Here is a 12882-nt window from a genome sequence, read left to right as displayed (position 1 = left end):
ATCTTAATGAATAGTAATAATTCATGTAAACACTCGGCCAAGCTCATCCCAGGAGCAGCGCTGGTGCAGCAGCTGGCGGTGTATCAGAAGCAAAATTAGCTGCTCTCACTCTGCCGGCTCCCTCCTACACAGGAGGAAGGTGAATGGTTGCAGTGGATTTCCTCTGCTGTCCTCCTCCCTCTCGTCCTAGTTCACTGGGATGAGCGAGGCCCATGCCGGGCGGGATAGGACGGTGATTCCAGCCAAGCCACTCCTACGTCAGCTGCTCGCAGCCCGGCATAATTATTATTTATTATTGATGTTGTGGCAGCACCAGGAAGCCTCAGTCACAGCTGGGGTCACGTTGCTCTCCATGCTGTGCAAATCCAATGCAGATATGCCAAGGAGCACCCAATCAGCGCAGCAGAGGACGGGCAGCGGTGACGCCAGGCAGCCTGGGGTAACGTGGCAGCATCGGCGCTGCCTGCAGGAGCCTGCACAGCACCGACCGCGGGCGCGCTGCGTGCCAGCTCTGGCCCCTTCAGAGCAGCACAGATATGCACCTCATTGAGACATTGGTCACCAGCTGCCGAGTGACCAGAATCAAAATCCTGAGCTCTCCCTGTGCAGGCAGAGCGATCTGTACCTGCACACCACACATGGTGGCCCAGAAGGTCCCTTCTCACGTGCCCGGTGGGCAGCTGGTTTCCCCTACCATCCAGCAGGGTTGGCCTCATTCTCGCACGACCAAACTTCCACCTCTGTTTTAGTGTTTTCACCTTGGATCTAATTTATGGATTCTTTAAGCCAGTAAAGGCAGGATTCACGGTGGCACCAACGTGCATCTTTTTCCCTCCTTATTAAAACCCTGGGAGATCCACAGGGGAGCCAGAAGCCTCTGCACCAGCTGCAGGTTGTGTAACTCCCTTGTAAAACACGTTCCCTGACTCCTCCCTGCACCCATCCCGCCACTGATCCTGCTCCTCATCCACTGCCAGCACTGCTGCTGCCGCGATGCTTGAGTCAGCCCTGTGATGGCTCCAGCTTCACGTGTCGCCTCTTTACCAGGGTCTACGTGTAAGAAGGGAAAAGGTCTTGTAAGGAATTTCACTGTACATTGTGGAAATGGCCTATGGAAACCTCCATGGAAGATTGGTTCGGGGCACCATCACAGCTCGGTGAGCAGAGGACTGTGTTGATCATAGAATCATAGAATGGTTTGGGTCAGAAAGGGCCTCAAAGCCCATCCAGTTCCACCCCCTGCCATGGGCAGGGACACCTCCCACTGGATCAGGGGCTCTGAGCCCCATCCAACCTGGCCTCAAACCCCTCCAGGGATGGGGCAGCCACGGCTTCTCTGGGGAACAGGGCCAGGGCCTCCCTACCCTCATCATGAGGGTTTCTTCCTAATGCCTGGTCTAAATCTTCCTCCCTCCACTCTAAAGCCACTGCATTGCAATGTAAAGCCATTAAAGCACTCAGTGTTTCTGCTCTGGAAGATCAGCAGCATCTAGAACCTGTGTGCCCACTGCTGCTCTGGGATTTTCCCTTTGACAGTGCTGGCCACAGTCATTTTTGATGTGGAAAGCTCCACACTGTAGCTGCTGTAGGGTTTCTCTGAGCTGTGAAACTCAAGCGCTGTGCACTTCTAGTAGTGAATGTGACGTAGTGGAGAAGGGGAAGGAACCTGGCAGAAGCAGTGCCACCTCGATGACAGCAGCCTGCGAGCAGAAGCTCTGCAAATCCTCCCCCATGTGAGCAGTGCCGGGACAGATCACAGCTCTGGAGACATAACCTGGCTCTGCTCTTTATCCTATTCCTGCCTAATCTTTGCTTGGTCCTTTACGGTGCCTGAATGAGCAGTGACCGATGGTGACCGGTGCTTGGGAAAGTCACCACTGGCTGCCATGGCTCCCGCCTGGCAGAAACTTGCCCAGTCCTGCTGCATCTGTCCAGGACTTTCTGTAGGTGCAGAAGCACCTGAGCCTCCCATTGACCCCTCTGGCTGAAGAGCCGAGCTGAGCGACCCCAGGACCTGGCAGGATGGAGCCCTGGGGTGCCACGCGTGTCACGTAGCAGGTGCCTGGAGCAGCACATCCAGGGGCCCGGCGGGCGAATGACAAGCCAGGACTCGGAGCCAAGGAGCCTTCCTGGGCTGTGAGGCAGCTGGAGTGATGCAGAGCAAGACCTGAGCTCTGCAAACCTAGTGGAAAATCCAGGGCAGTCCATGGGAGCCTTTCCACAAGTGTTGACGTGTTTTAGGCCGAGCCTTTGATTCTGGAGCTGGTCTCAAACTTATGCTTTTTCAGGTGTTTGCAGACAGGATTTTGTTTCGGCTCCTCTTTCAGCCTGCCTTACGCAAAAAGCTATTCCCCAGGGATCGACACCTACATTTGTGCTGAGCTCAGGCTGCCGTCCACTCCGGGAGGCCTCTGTGGAGCAGCATCACTCTCGGCATCCGAACAGGAGCAGCACCCGCCGCTTCCCCCGTCTCCAGATCCATTTTGCAGTGTCCAGCACCTAACGTTTTTCACAGGCGTGTTGGGACACACGCTTGGGCACAGACTCTTTAGGTTATTGAGGATGCGCATTGGTCGCGGTGCTGTTGAACAACAGTGATTAAGGGCTCAGAGGAAAAGCTGAGTCACCCCAAGGGCATGCTGCTGCCTACCAGCCGGGAGCCGCGCGGGGAATTTGCCTGGCACAGGCTCACAACACGTGAACCAACATCCTCATGTGACACGATTCGGCAAGTGCTGTGCTGCCGACTGTGCTTCCTTCCGAGATCCCTGGCCTTGACAAAAGCGGAAGGCAGAAGACCCTGACAATCTCGCCCTGGCGTCAGGCTGGGCTCCGTGCACCCTCAGGCTCTGAGATCCTGCTCTGTAGCCCTGACGCCACCAGAAAATCCTGGTTTCTGTATTTACCCATCTCAGGGCTTTGATTTAAGGTTCTCCCAGGTGTCTGTGTCAAAACACTTTTTGGGACCTCCTGCACAGCTTCTCAAGCTGAGGTGGACACCAGGGCTCAGGCCTTGAGTGCTACGAGTTACCCAACCATCAGCATCGCTCCTCGTGGTGGAGCTGAGGTTCCATCCTGCAAATCTGAATTGCAACTGCAGCTCCCACAACGTGCGTGTTCCTGCTCCATCTCAGCCCTGATGAGCAGCAAACACAGAGGGAAGAGAGGGGGCAGGGAGGCAGAATTTATGTAATTACCTGCAAGAACCTTTCTGCCTCTGCATTGAATGGAGAAACCAGAACACAGCCAAGGTTTCTGCAAGCTGGGCAAACATCCCAACCAGAGAAGGCTTTCTTGAAACTCCACTCTTCCAGGCGGTGCCTTTCTTGGCTGTTGCTTTGGCAGCACCCGGCCAGAATGTCTGGAGGCTGTTACAGGGCAGGACTGCTGCCTCCTCTGTTTTCTTATGAAATACACCCACAAAGCAACCTGCAGAGGCTCCAGTCTGCCAAATCAAAGGGATCGCACTTGTCCCAGGGCTACACACTCAGCAGCATTCCAAGCAAAGCTGCATTTCTAAAACCTGGGCTGCAGAAATTAAAGGCACAGGCGGCCTTTCCTTCCCCCATCCCCACTAACTGGATCCCATCCTATCCCCGCTTTGCTACCCGGTTCCCCAAAATCACAAGGAACGAAGCAAATCAACAACTTTTCCAGCCTGCACCAAAATCCTGGCCCCTGCAGCCACGGTTGGTATTGATTCCCCAGCGCCAGGTCCCTTGTGATTATGCTCTCCCACACAATCAGATTAAGGCTGTCTCTTCTCCCTTTCCAGCTTTATTAATGTGAAGATTTTGTACTTTTTTTAAGCACATCTCTTTTCTCCTTGATCTTTCTCAGTGTTCTCTGCATGGGCAGAGGGGAATGGGCGAGTGTCCCCTCCTCAGCAGAGATTCCCAGAGTGACCCTCCCTGGGGGAAGGGAGCAGGGGCCGGCGTGGAGCATCTGCACGCCTTGGCATCGCTCTATCTGCAACGGCTTCTGACTGAGCCTGCTCGTCAGCGGAGAGGGACCAGAGGGCTCACATCCCTCTTGTGAAACAGGTGGAAGCCTCCACCGAGCCAAGGGCTTGGGAAGGAGCAGGGGAAATACTTTTTCAAGGGTTTGGATTTCTGTACCGCAGGTCGGACTCATTGCCGTTTGGTTTTCTTCACAGAGGTGACCGAGTTAGGAACACAGCTTCTGTGGACCCTTTCTAGCACCCATGGGTGGTAAGGGACACCTTCAAAGGGCGGTTCATCCCACTCCATCTCTTCTCCATTGGATGCTGAGGACACCTGGGAACCACTTCTCTCCAGGCATCTCAGGTGGGACAGATCCTCCTTCCTCCCATGTCTTCTTGGGGGCTGTGGGTTAAAGTTCTCCCAGGGCTGCTTTTTGCCCCACCACTTCCACACCTTCTTGGTAAGGCTGGCCAGCTCAGTCCACCCCACTTTGCACAGTGGACATGAGTCTTCACTTTCTTGCACCTCTGCAACAATAGCACTTTTCAGCCTCTTTGCCCAAGGCTAAATGGCAGCTCCTGGCATGAGGACACAGGAAATCTTTCCTCCTATATTGTGTTCTCTTAATCCTCTTTGTTGTTTGTTTTGTCTTTTCAGATCCACTTATGCAGCCTCTTAAGGTGCAGTGCCCAGAAGCAGATACAGGCACACTCAATGAGTATTTCAATTTTCAGAATTGAAACTTTCTCTTGAAATTCGTCTTTGCTGAAGAAAAGCACCAGTACTGAGGGGAACACATCATCTCAAGAAGCTGCTTCAGGTGAAAAATGTTGACCAGCTCTCCAGTTTTCTGTTACTTTAAGGCCTGAGCATTTTTTCTGCCACATTAGTGGGTCATAAACCAAGTCCCTCCAAGATTTTGTTTTCTTTTCTCTTTTGGCTCTTTCTTTTTCTCTCCTTTTCAAGGTGGAAGCAGGTTATCTGAGAGAAAGGAGACGATACAGGGCAGCATCGTAGAGACCGTGCTAGGCTTTGGAACCTGCATAAAAGCTGTGGATTTCAAAAGAGCGGGAGGATGAGGGTGGAAGGAAAGGAAGAAAAACTGGCAAAGAAAGGTACCAAATAGAAAGCCCTTGTCCCAGAGTGTGTGCGGTGTAAGGCTGAATCCGGCCTGGCACAGCAGAGCTGTCCTCACAGCCACTTCTCTCCCAGCCACGAGCCTCAGCTTCAAAGCCGGCGTGGACAGGGAAGTTCTTTAGTCTGCGGTCCCGGGAGCCCTCGGGAAGGATGAGGCAGCAAAGCCAGACTGTCCTTCCCTTCACACTGCGAGGCCCTCCAGGCTGGAGCCCATGAATGGCGATCTCCTCCCAAGAGAGCTTTGAGTGTAGCAGATCCTACCATCCAGTTGATGATTATCTTTTGGCCTAAGCTGGCCAAGGCTGGTGTTCTAATGTCAAGGGCTATAGCAGAAAACTCAGCACCTCGCTCAAGAAGAGCCTGAACGACACAAAGTGTTAGCGAGGACCACACTGAAACGCCTGCCCGTGGCTTGATCCAGAAGGGTGATGGCTTGTTTTCCAGGAGACCCAATGCCATTCATGCTGTCATCCTGCTCTGGGACCTGCAGAGTCTGCAACGGTTTGATAGTTAACAAGAAAGCTAAAAAAATCCAGCCCAAGAGCAAAACCTTTCAGTGCCTTCCAACAGCCACAAGTGGTGAATATCCTGGGAGAGCTGGACTGTAATTCCTGCTAGCTTAGCATCAAAGGATGCTCCGAAACTTTACCTTCCTGGTGACATCTCTTCTTCCCAATGAAAGATGACCCAGGTGACCTTTGATTGAATGTCTTGATAGTCCAGAAGGCAGGGAGCAAGATAATTAGAGCCATAACATCTGATCACAGGAGAGAGGTGAAGGCAAGGTAGGGGCAGAACAAAGCTGCTTTTCAATAGCGGGTGTGACTGTGGCGCTGGTCACGGAGGGGCTGGGGAGGGGACAGGAGCAGGGTTTAAGAGGGGGGTTAAGTAGCTTATTTTTGAATAAAAGGTGGAGGAAGCTGGTTGTTATCTTCTCAGTGCCATTCAGGCTGCAGGTGTGACTTAATCTTCTGCGGGGCAGATGGGTGCTCTGGGTGTCAGCATCTTCCCCAGGTCTGCAGGAGACCCCATGGTCCCAGCCACTGACTTTGGTGCACAGGTACGGCATCGCCTTTCCGTGGGCCAAGGTGTTTGGTTGCCGTGTTTTACAGACGGGGAAGCTGACACATAAGCCCCACTTGGCCCAGGCTCACTCCTTTGCCCTGACATAGGTGGGAATTTCAACCCAAGTTTCTCAGATTTCAGCATCTGGCATTCAAAAGCCTGTAAATCCTTTCTCTCTCCCCAAAATCACAAGACCTTTTTAAGGCCCACTTCTTTCGGGTGTTTTCTCAGTGTCCGTAAGCCTCATCTCCAACCCTTGGAGATGCCAGAAAGACAAAGTCTCTCAACAGATGTCTCCGGCAGCCGGGGCTTTCAGGGCCAGCATGAGTCTCATGATGCAATTTCAGGATGCGGCAACAACACGCCCTGTGCCCCACTATCCCAGCATTGATTCTTGATGGACATCCTTGCACCCATGGAAGTCCTTCCCTAAGGCTCATTTCCCCCACTGACCTTTTCACAGCTCCCGCTTCACCCTATCCTCCCCAGCTCCATTCAACACAGAGCTCTCACGGGCAGGGCAGCAGAGCCCAGCGTTCTCCCAGTGCCAGATCAAGGCTGTTGTGAGCCGTCACCTGGAACCTCACTGTCTCATTCATTCAAATCCAATCTCTTTAGATCCTTGTCTTTTTTTCCTCCTCAAGACAAGGAGCATTAAGTGAAAAATGATGAAAGGTCCCAGTCGTGCAGCTGAAAGCTCCCGCTTCCTCTTTGCTGCTCCTTTCTTTCCCCAGTTTTTTTGGAGCCCAGCAAGCATCCACGCAAGTGCAAAATTATTTCCATGCCGGGCTTCGGTCACGTTAAAGCTCCACGGCTGCTGGTGCGCAAGTCCCTGCACAGCTCTCGAACAAATTGGACCAATTTGGAGTGATTAGTGAAGAATTCACATATGGTGCCCAGCCAGCGTGGACCAATTGCCTCCTGCAGCCCATTAGGAGCCATTTACTGTGATGGGCCCATTTGTCTTTGTTGTTAGTTCTGGCAGGGCCAGTGACAGATCCTTGGCTGGCCACTGGGCCAACCTCTCCCTGACATCACTGCAGGGGTAAGAGGGCAAGGCTGAGACACGCATCGAGTCTGACACCGGCTGATGGATGTCCCAAGGAGCCGTGCCAGGCAGGGCTGTGGGGCCTTCCTGAGGAATGGGAAGAGCAGTTGCCATTTGGGGTTGCATCTTGGGTACTGATGGCAGCATGCAACCATGGGGTGGATGCGAGGCCTTCTCTGCCACTGGCTACCACGGCTGTGATGTGACAACATGTGGCTGGAGAGAGAGGGACAGACTGTTCCCCAGGTGCTAAATGTGTCCTGATGCATATGGAGGCTTGGAAGTTGAAGCCCACGATCCTTGAGGGCCAAACGATGGTCAAAGCAAGCCTGACACAGGCATGGTCCTCCAGCTTCTTGTGGCTCCAGCAAATGTGGGAAGAAAGAAGCAGCAAAGAGCAGGACACTAGATTTCACTGTTATGAGAGCTGAGCAGCAGGAGCCGTTGACTGTGGGCACGTTTCTGGTGGCAAGAGACATGTACCGCTGCCATAGTGGTTCTGATGAAGGAAGGGGAGCGAGCCGTGCTGGTTAAGGTCTGAGGGCACCACTGTGACTATAACTGGACCAGTGGTTGTACGTACTGACCGCAGAGGTGAAAATTCATACCCTCCAACTGACACAGCCCAAAACTGTCAACAGAGTGGAGAATCAAACCCAGTTCCAGGTTAAATCTGAGCGCATTTTTCAAGTTCGGGTTAAGACACCTGGAAAACATGATGCAAAGGATGAGCCAGCTTGGAGAGACTGCCCGTAGTTAGAGCTTTGCAACTGTCTGTTGTTTTCACTCTCTGGCGGCTCAAGGATTTTCCCTCCTTTGTTTGGGTGAATCCAAAAAGAATTCTGTGTGGGAGTAAAAGATAAAGGAGAGAATTGGTGCCAACGGACACTTTTCTTTCAATAATGAAGATTTTGAGGAGTACCTAATTTCTGTGTGCAATCAATCTTTTAATGGTACGTGGTTTGGGATGGGAAGAAAACTAGAAGACCTTAATATCATGAACAAAATATCTTCATTCTGTAAACTATTGCTATGATGAAAGTGGTGACCTGGAACTGCCTGAGACTCTGTGACTGATGGGAAGTTACAAGTATTCATGAACCAGACGTATCTCTCTGCCTCCTGCCGGTGCCCAGGTATTCTCCGAAATGGCACTTACAAAGTTTGACCTGGTTTTAACCTTCTTATAAAGAAAAAATAAACTACTCCTGCCCCCCTCCACAGTAGTCAACTTTCTCTGGCAAAGCTGAGCGGTATTTTAATTCGGGCCCCTTTGACAATGCCAGCCCTGAGCCCTTGTGTGCTGACAGCCCCTATTGTGTCCGTCCGGGGAAATTAAGGCTCTGATCCAGAGCTTTTAAACTTCTTGGACTGACAGGGACTCTGAAGTGAGACCCAGTCAGTGCTCTTTAAAGGGGAGACAGAGGTGCTCCAAGGTTTCCATCCCAGGCCACAGGGCACCAGGACACCTGGGGCCATTCTGAGCAGTTTGGAGACTGCTATTTAGCCGTCGCCTCGGCAATTTGGGCTATTTGAGGAATTGGGGTCAATTATAACCAGCCTTCACCTGCCTCGCTTCCACAGAGAACTGGAGCCAGATGGCAGCCTGTAGGACCAGCCTCTCCATTCCCATCCCCGCTGGACAGATGAACTTGCAGTTACACACCATTTGGCGTTGGTTTCAATACAATAGAGGTGGAACAAGGGAAAAAGGAGCCATCCATTCTGGTATAAACCCATTTGCTTAATGTCTTACACAGCATTGATCTCCGTGGATGCAAGGACGCTGACCCCAACCATCCCCAAATCCCCTCTGTTGTTTCTCCCCATGTTACAAGGCTGGTAGGTGAGTTCAGGGATTCGGGCTGGAATTTCATGACCACTTTGAGGTTAAACCTGCTGTAAATCTGGGCCTATCCAGCCTGCTGCTTCTCAAAAGGGTTTTCCAGTTGCACAAGTGTATGTAAAGGTTTGTCTACGGGAATCAGGCTCTGAAACGCCATCTCTGCTTTCAGTAATCTCCTAGTGGACTCCATCAACCCTGTTGTGTCTTGCCCACCAAATTCCCATGATGCGATGTCATCCTTTTCTTTATTGTTGTTCTGATTAATGATGCTGTTTCTTATTGCTTTGTAGAGCATGGTGAGACCAAGTTGAGTCTGTGGGCCTCCCCAGGGCTCCCTGTCCACTCCTCAGAGTGCCCCAATGGCTTCACCGCAGGGAATGCTTTGGGTTTAGGAGACTCTTACCAAAAAATGTCGGTGAGTTATGACACAACCAGCAAATCTTACAGAGAAAGTGAAACGGCTGAATTTCAAAGTAAGCTTTTGGGTAACGCTGCTGGAGAACTTCAAGAGGAAGGGGCAGAGGGATCTGCAGTTTTGATGAGTCTGGAAGGTGTGGGGGCGAGTTACAACACATGCCCTTCTCCTGATTCAAAGCCGTGGAGTCTCCAGAGGAGGCAGAACCACTGGTGACCCTCCCACTGGTGAAAACGCAGAGTGATTCTGGTGTTTGCCTTCCCTGCAGTGCTCTCTGCATCACACAAATGATTCCTTCCCCCTGCCAGTGTCTTACTCTTTCGTGTCTCCAGTTCTTTCTCATGGGGTATCTGGGTGACGCTCCTCAGATCTCTACACCAGAAGCTTCAGACTTCTGCTAGTAAAGAGCCAAAATTACACCTGTGTGTCTGATTTGCTCCTGCCCTCTTGTGTTGTCATTGCACCCTTTGCAAGGATTGGTAACCAGAGCAACGCTGGTTGGCACCTTGTGCCCTCTTTTTACTCACTGCTGAAAGTGACATAAGAGGCACAGACTCCTCAGCTCTCGGCTCTGCGAGCCGCTGGTGTGATTCAGCAGCAGAGCACATGCTCGCTGCGCCTTCCAGGGGGAGGTGCACAACAAACCAGCAAAGTAGGTGAAACTGGGCAAGCGCTCGCCGCTGGGGCTCTGACCCACGGTTCCATCCCCGGCACGCGGTCCAGCCTCCCCTGTGTCACCAGGGCCTGGCGTCTCCCCAGCAGCCGCTCTCGGTTGTGCAAGAAGAAACGAGTGGAAGAGATGAAACTAGCACCCTCTTCCTTAGGTAATGGCCCAGAGGCAGAGTTCCCTGGACCCAAAGAAGCTGTCACTGGAATCAGTTTTTGGTCAAAGAATGTGAGATGTTTTCCAACAGTTTGAAAACCGTGTCAGTGCTGAGGAAATTGTCTTTCCAGTGTCTCCAGGTGAGGCAGCCTCTCCACGTCCTTGATCATGTTGGTTGCCCTGCTCTGGACCTTCTGTAACTCCACTTCTTGACCCACGGTGGCCAGAACCCCACGTGGGGCTCCAAACATGGGCACATCGAGGTTTTATGTAGCAACAACCAGAACGCTCCGGGTGATCCTCAGTCCCTCTCTGGTGATACTCAGTTCCATTGGCTTTTTTGGCTGCCACCATACATTACGATAACGATTTCAAAGAGTTGCCAGTGCTGACTCCGAGATGATTCCCTTCCTGGGGCCGGGGCTGCCAGCTGTGACCCCAGCACTCTGGTGGCACGGGTCAGGTTCCTTTTTCGTAGGTGTTATTGTTAGGTACATTTAGATCATTTGCCTAATTTTTGCCCACTCATTTAACTTTTTGAGCCCTGTCTGGGATTCCTCACTACTGGTGCAGTGTTTGAAAAAAAGCCTGATGTCTTCCTCAAACCCTCCTGAATGAAGCATTTTGTTGAGCAAAAAACAATTTAACTTTTTATTCCATTCTGTAAGAAATTCTGATGGTTTCCTGCCTTTACTCCCTTTAGTAAGACTATTTATTCATTCAGTTTTAGTTTCACTGTTTTCCATTAAATCAGAAAAAGCAGGTTTTACTGCACACTGCTCATAGCATCAGGTCTTGACATAATTCAACAGAAACAGATTTAGGGGTGAAATTTGGTTTCAGAATATTTCCATTTTTCTTGTCACGTCCGCATGGGTCGGGAATGGGGAACAGGGGTGTAAAAGGGAAGAGCCTGTGCTCCTTGGGCCACTTCCCAGACAGTGATTTAATTTATGAGCACAAAGCCAGCCCTGCTCTCCTTGACAGTGTCCAGACCTCACCAGGAATTGCAGGTGTAGTTGAAAGGTAATTGGATAAAACTGCTCTATAGTCCCCGCGCGTCCCTTTCGGCAAAGCCTTTCCTGTGAACATGAGGGAAGTGAGGGCTGAAGGGTGGAGGGAGGCCAGGAGGAAAAACTGTGTCTATCAGCTGGCGAAAGCTGGAGCCAGCAGTTTTGGCTCCGATTCTCTCCGTCTGCCAGGGGTCAGCACCGAGATAACATTCAGACAACGATCTGGACCTGTCGGAGGGAGAGTTGCAGCCCTGGGACAACACAGTGGACGCTTCTTGTGCTGCTTTATGCAATACCAAGTAAATCAGAAGCTTTGCCCATCTGTGGTGAGCTTAGAGCAGAGGACGCTGCGCCGGCTGAAGATCACCACCAGCCAAACCCGGCTCCTTCTGGGGACTGGTAGCAATTCTTGAGTAGAGTATGTATCAGGGAGGGTCACCTCCAGAATCTCTCCCCTCATCTCCAGCCTGCTGTGCACTAATGGACCTCAATGACCCTGGGCAGCCTCACCTGGGGTCTCCACCCCACCCTCTGCTCATAGGCTGAGGAGCATCATTTAAGCCCAGCCCTTGGGCTTCCAGTTTCCCTCTGAGCTGTGTTGTAGGTGTGTGTCTCTGGGTTTGTTTGATGGGTTTTTGGACCTATGCTGGCCATGGCCTGTCTCCTAAAGGGACCTCTTGGACCTGCTTGTGGATTTGTCTCTGACTCCTGCTGCTGGGTGGAGCTGGGACCTGACTGATTGCTTTGCCTACTTTGGAACTGCTGATGGACCCTGCTGAGGCCACCCACTGCCCGGGGCTTACCCTCCCTCCTGGAGCCGCCCTGCTCTTGTTCCTCCCCAGCATTCCTTTGATGATGGCTGATGCTCGATACTGAGGAGGACTGATGTTGCTGGAGCTGGTGGAGGTACCCTGGAATTTGGTGCTATAGTCATGCAGCTCTGATGGGAGCAGTTGCAAAGACCCGAGTGAGCTGCTGCCCCACAGATGTTTCTCTAGGGACGCTTCAGCTGCTGTTTGGGTGAGATGAAGAAACAATTTGTGGGGCTGAAGCAGTTGTGGAAAAGACAGTTTGAAGGACCAAATCAGATAAGGAGTGCCTTTTCAGTTCTGACTCTGAATGTCTAAGGAGTTCAAACAGAAAAGACAGAAGTCAGGGAGAGGGAATAGGCTCTGGATTTATGCTCCTCATCTCTATAAATCAATGGACTTTGTCAAAGCTGGCAACAGTTTCACTCCATAACTTATAGAGAAAGTAAATCAAAAGATGTTTAAGACAGTGTGTGGAGGCTACAAGTGATCAAATTGCTGCAGCTGTTCCTATTTTGCATCTTAATGAATAGCTACCATGGTTCAGCTGATGTTTGGTAGCTTATTAGGCCACACTCACAGGATCACATCCCAGCATCACCTGTAGCCTCAAATGTAGTGATTTTCACCTGAGACCCCTAATGTCATCACGGAGCTTCATGTGTACTGGGGTAGGTTAATCAGCTGCCCTGAGCTTGGTCTGTGCTTGCAGCTGGGATGGCTGAGAGCCCGGCAGGAGCTGGTGCTGCAGAGACCTGCTCACTCAGAGCCCCGCTGGAGGG

General features: G+C 51.7%; 1 protein-coding gene and 1 long non-coding RNA gene across 2 annotated transcripts in view; one reads left to right on the top strand and one right to left on the bottom strand.

Moving 5' to 3' along the window:
- Positions 1–12882, bottom strand: part of COL1A1 (collagen type I alpha 1 chain) — a 136083-nt gene that overhangs the window by 7954 nt on the left and 115247 nt on the right. The window lies entirely within an intron of this gene.
- LOC128854543 (uncharacterized) overlaps positions 1597–12882 on the top strand; it is a 44409-nt gene continuing 33123 nt past the window's right edge. The window contains exons 1-2 of the long non-coding RNA XR_008453578.1: positions 1597–4307; positions 4602–9455. This is a non-coding gene — a long non-coding RNA (uncharacterized LOC128854543). The remainder of the gene's footprint in view (positions 4308–4601; positions 9456–12882) is intronic.

The sequence above is a fragment of the Cuculus canorus genome, chromosome 25, assembly GCF_017976375.1.
Source record: "Cuculus canorus isolate bCucCan1 chromosome 25, bCucCan1.pri, whole genome shotgun sequence".
Taxonomy (NCBI): Eukaryota; Metazoa; Chordata; class Aves; order Cuculiformes; family Cuculidae; genus Cuculus; species Cuculus canorus.
The sequence above is the reverse complement of the archived record's forward strand: the minus strand, read 5'-3'. Positions and strand labels throughout refer to the sequence as shown.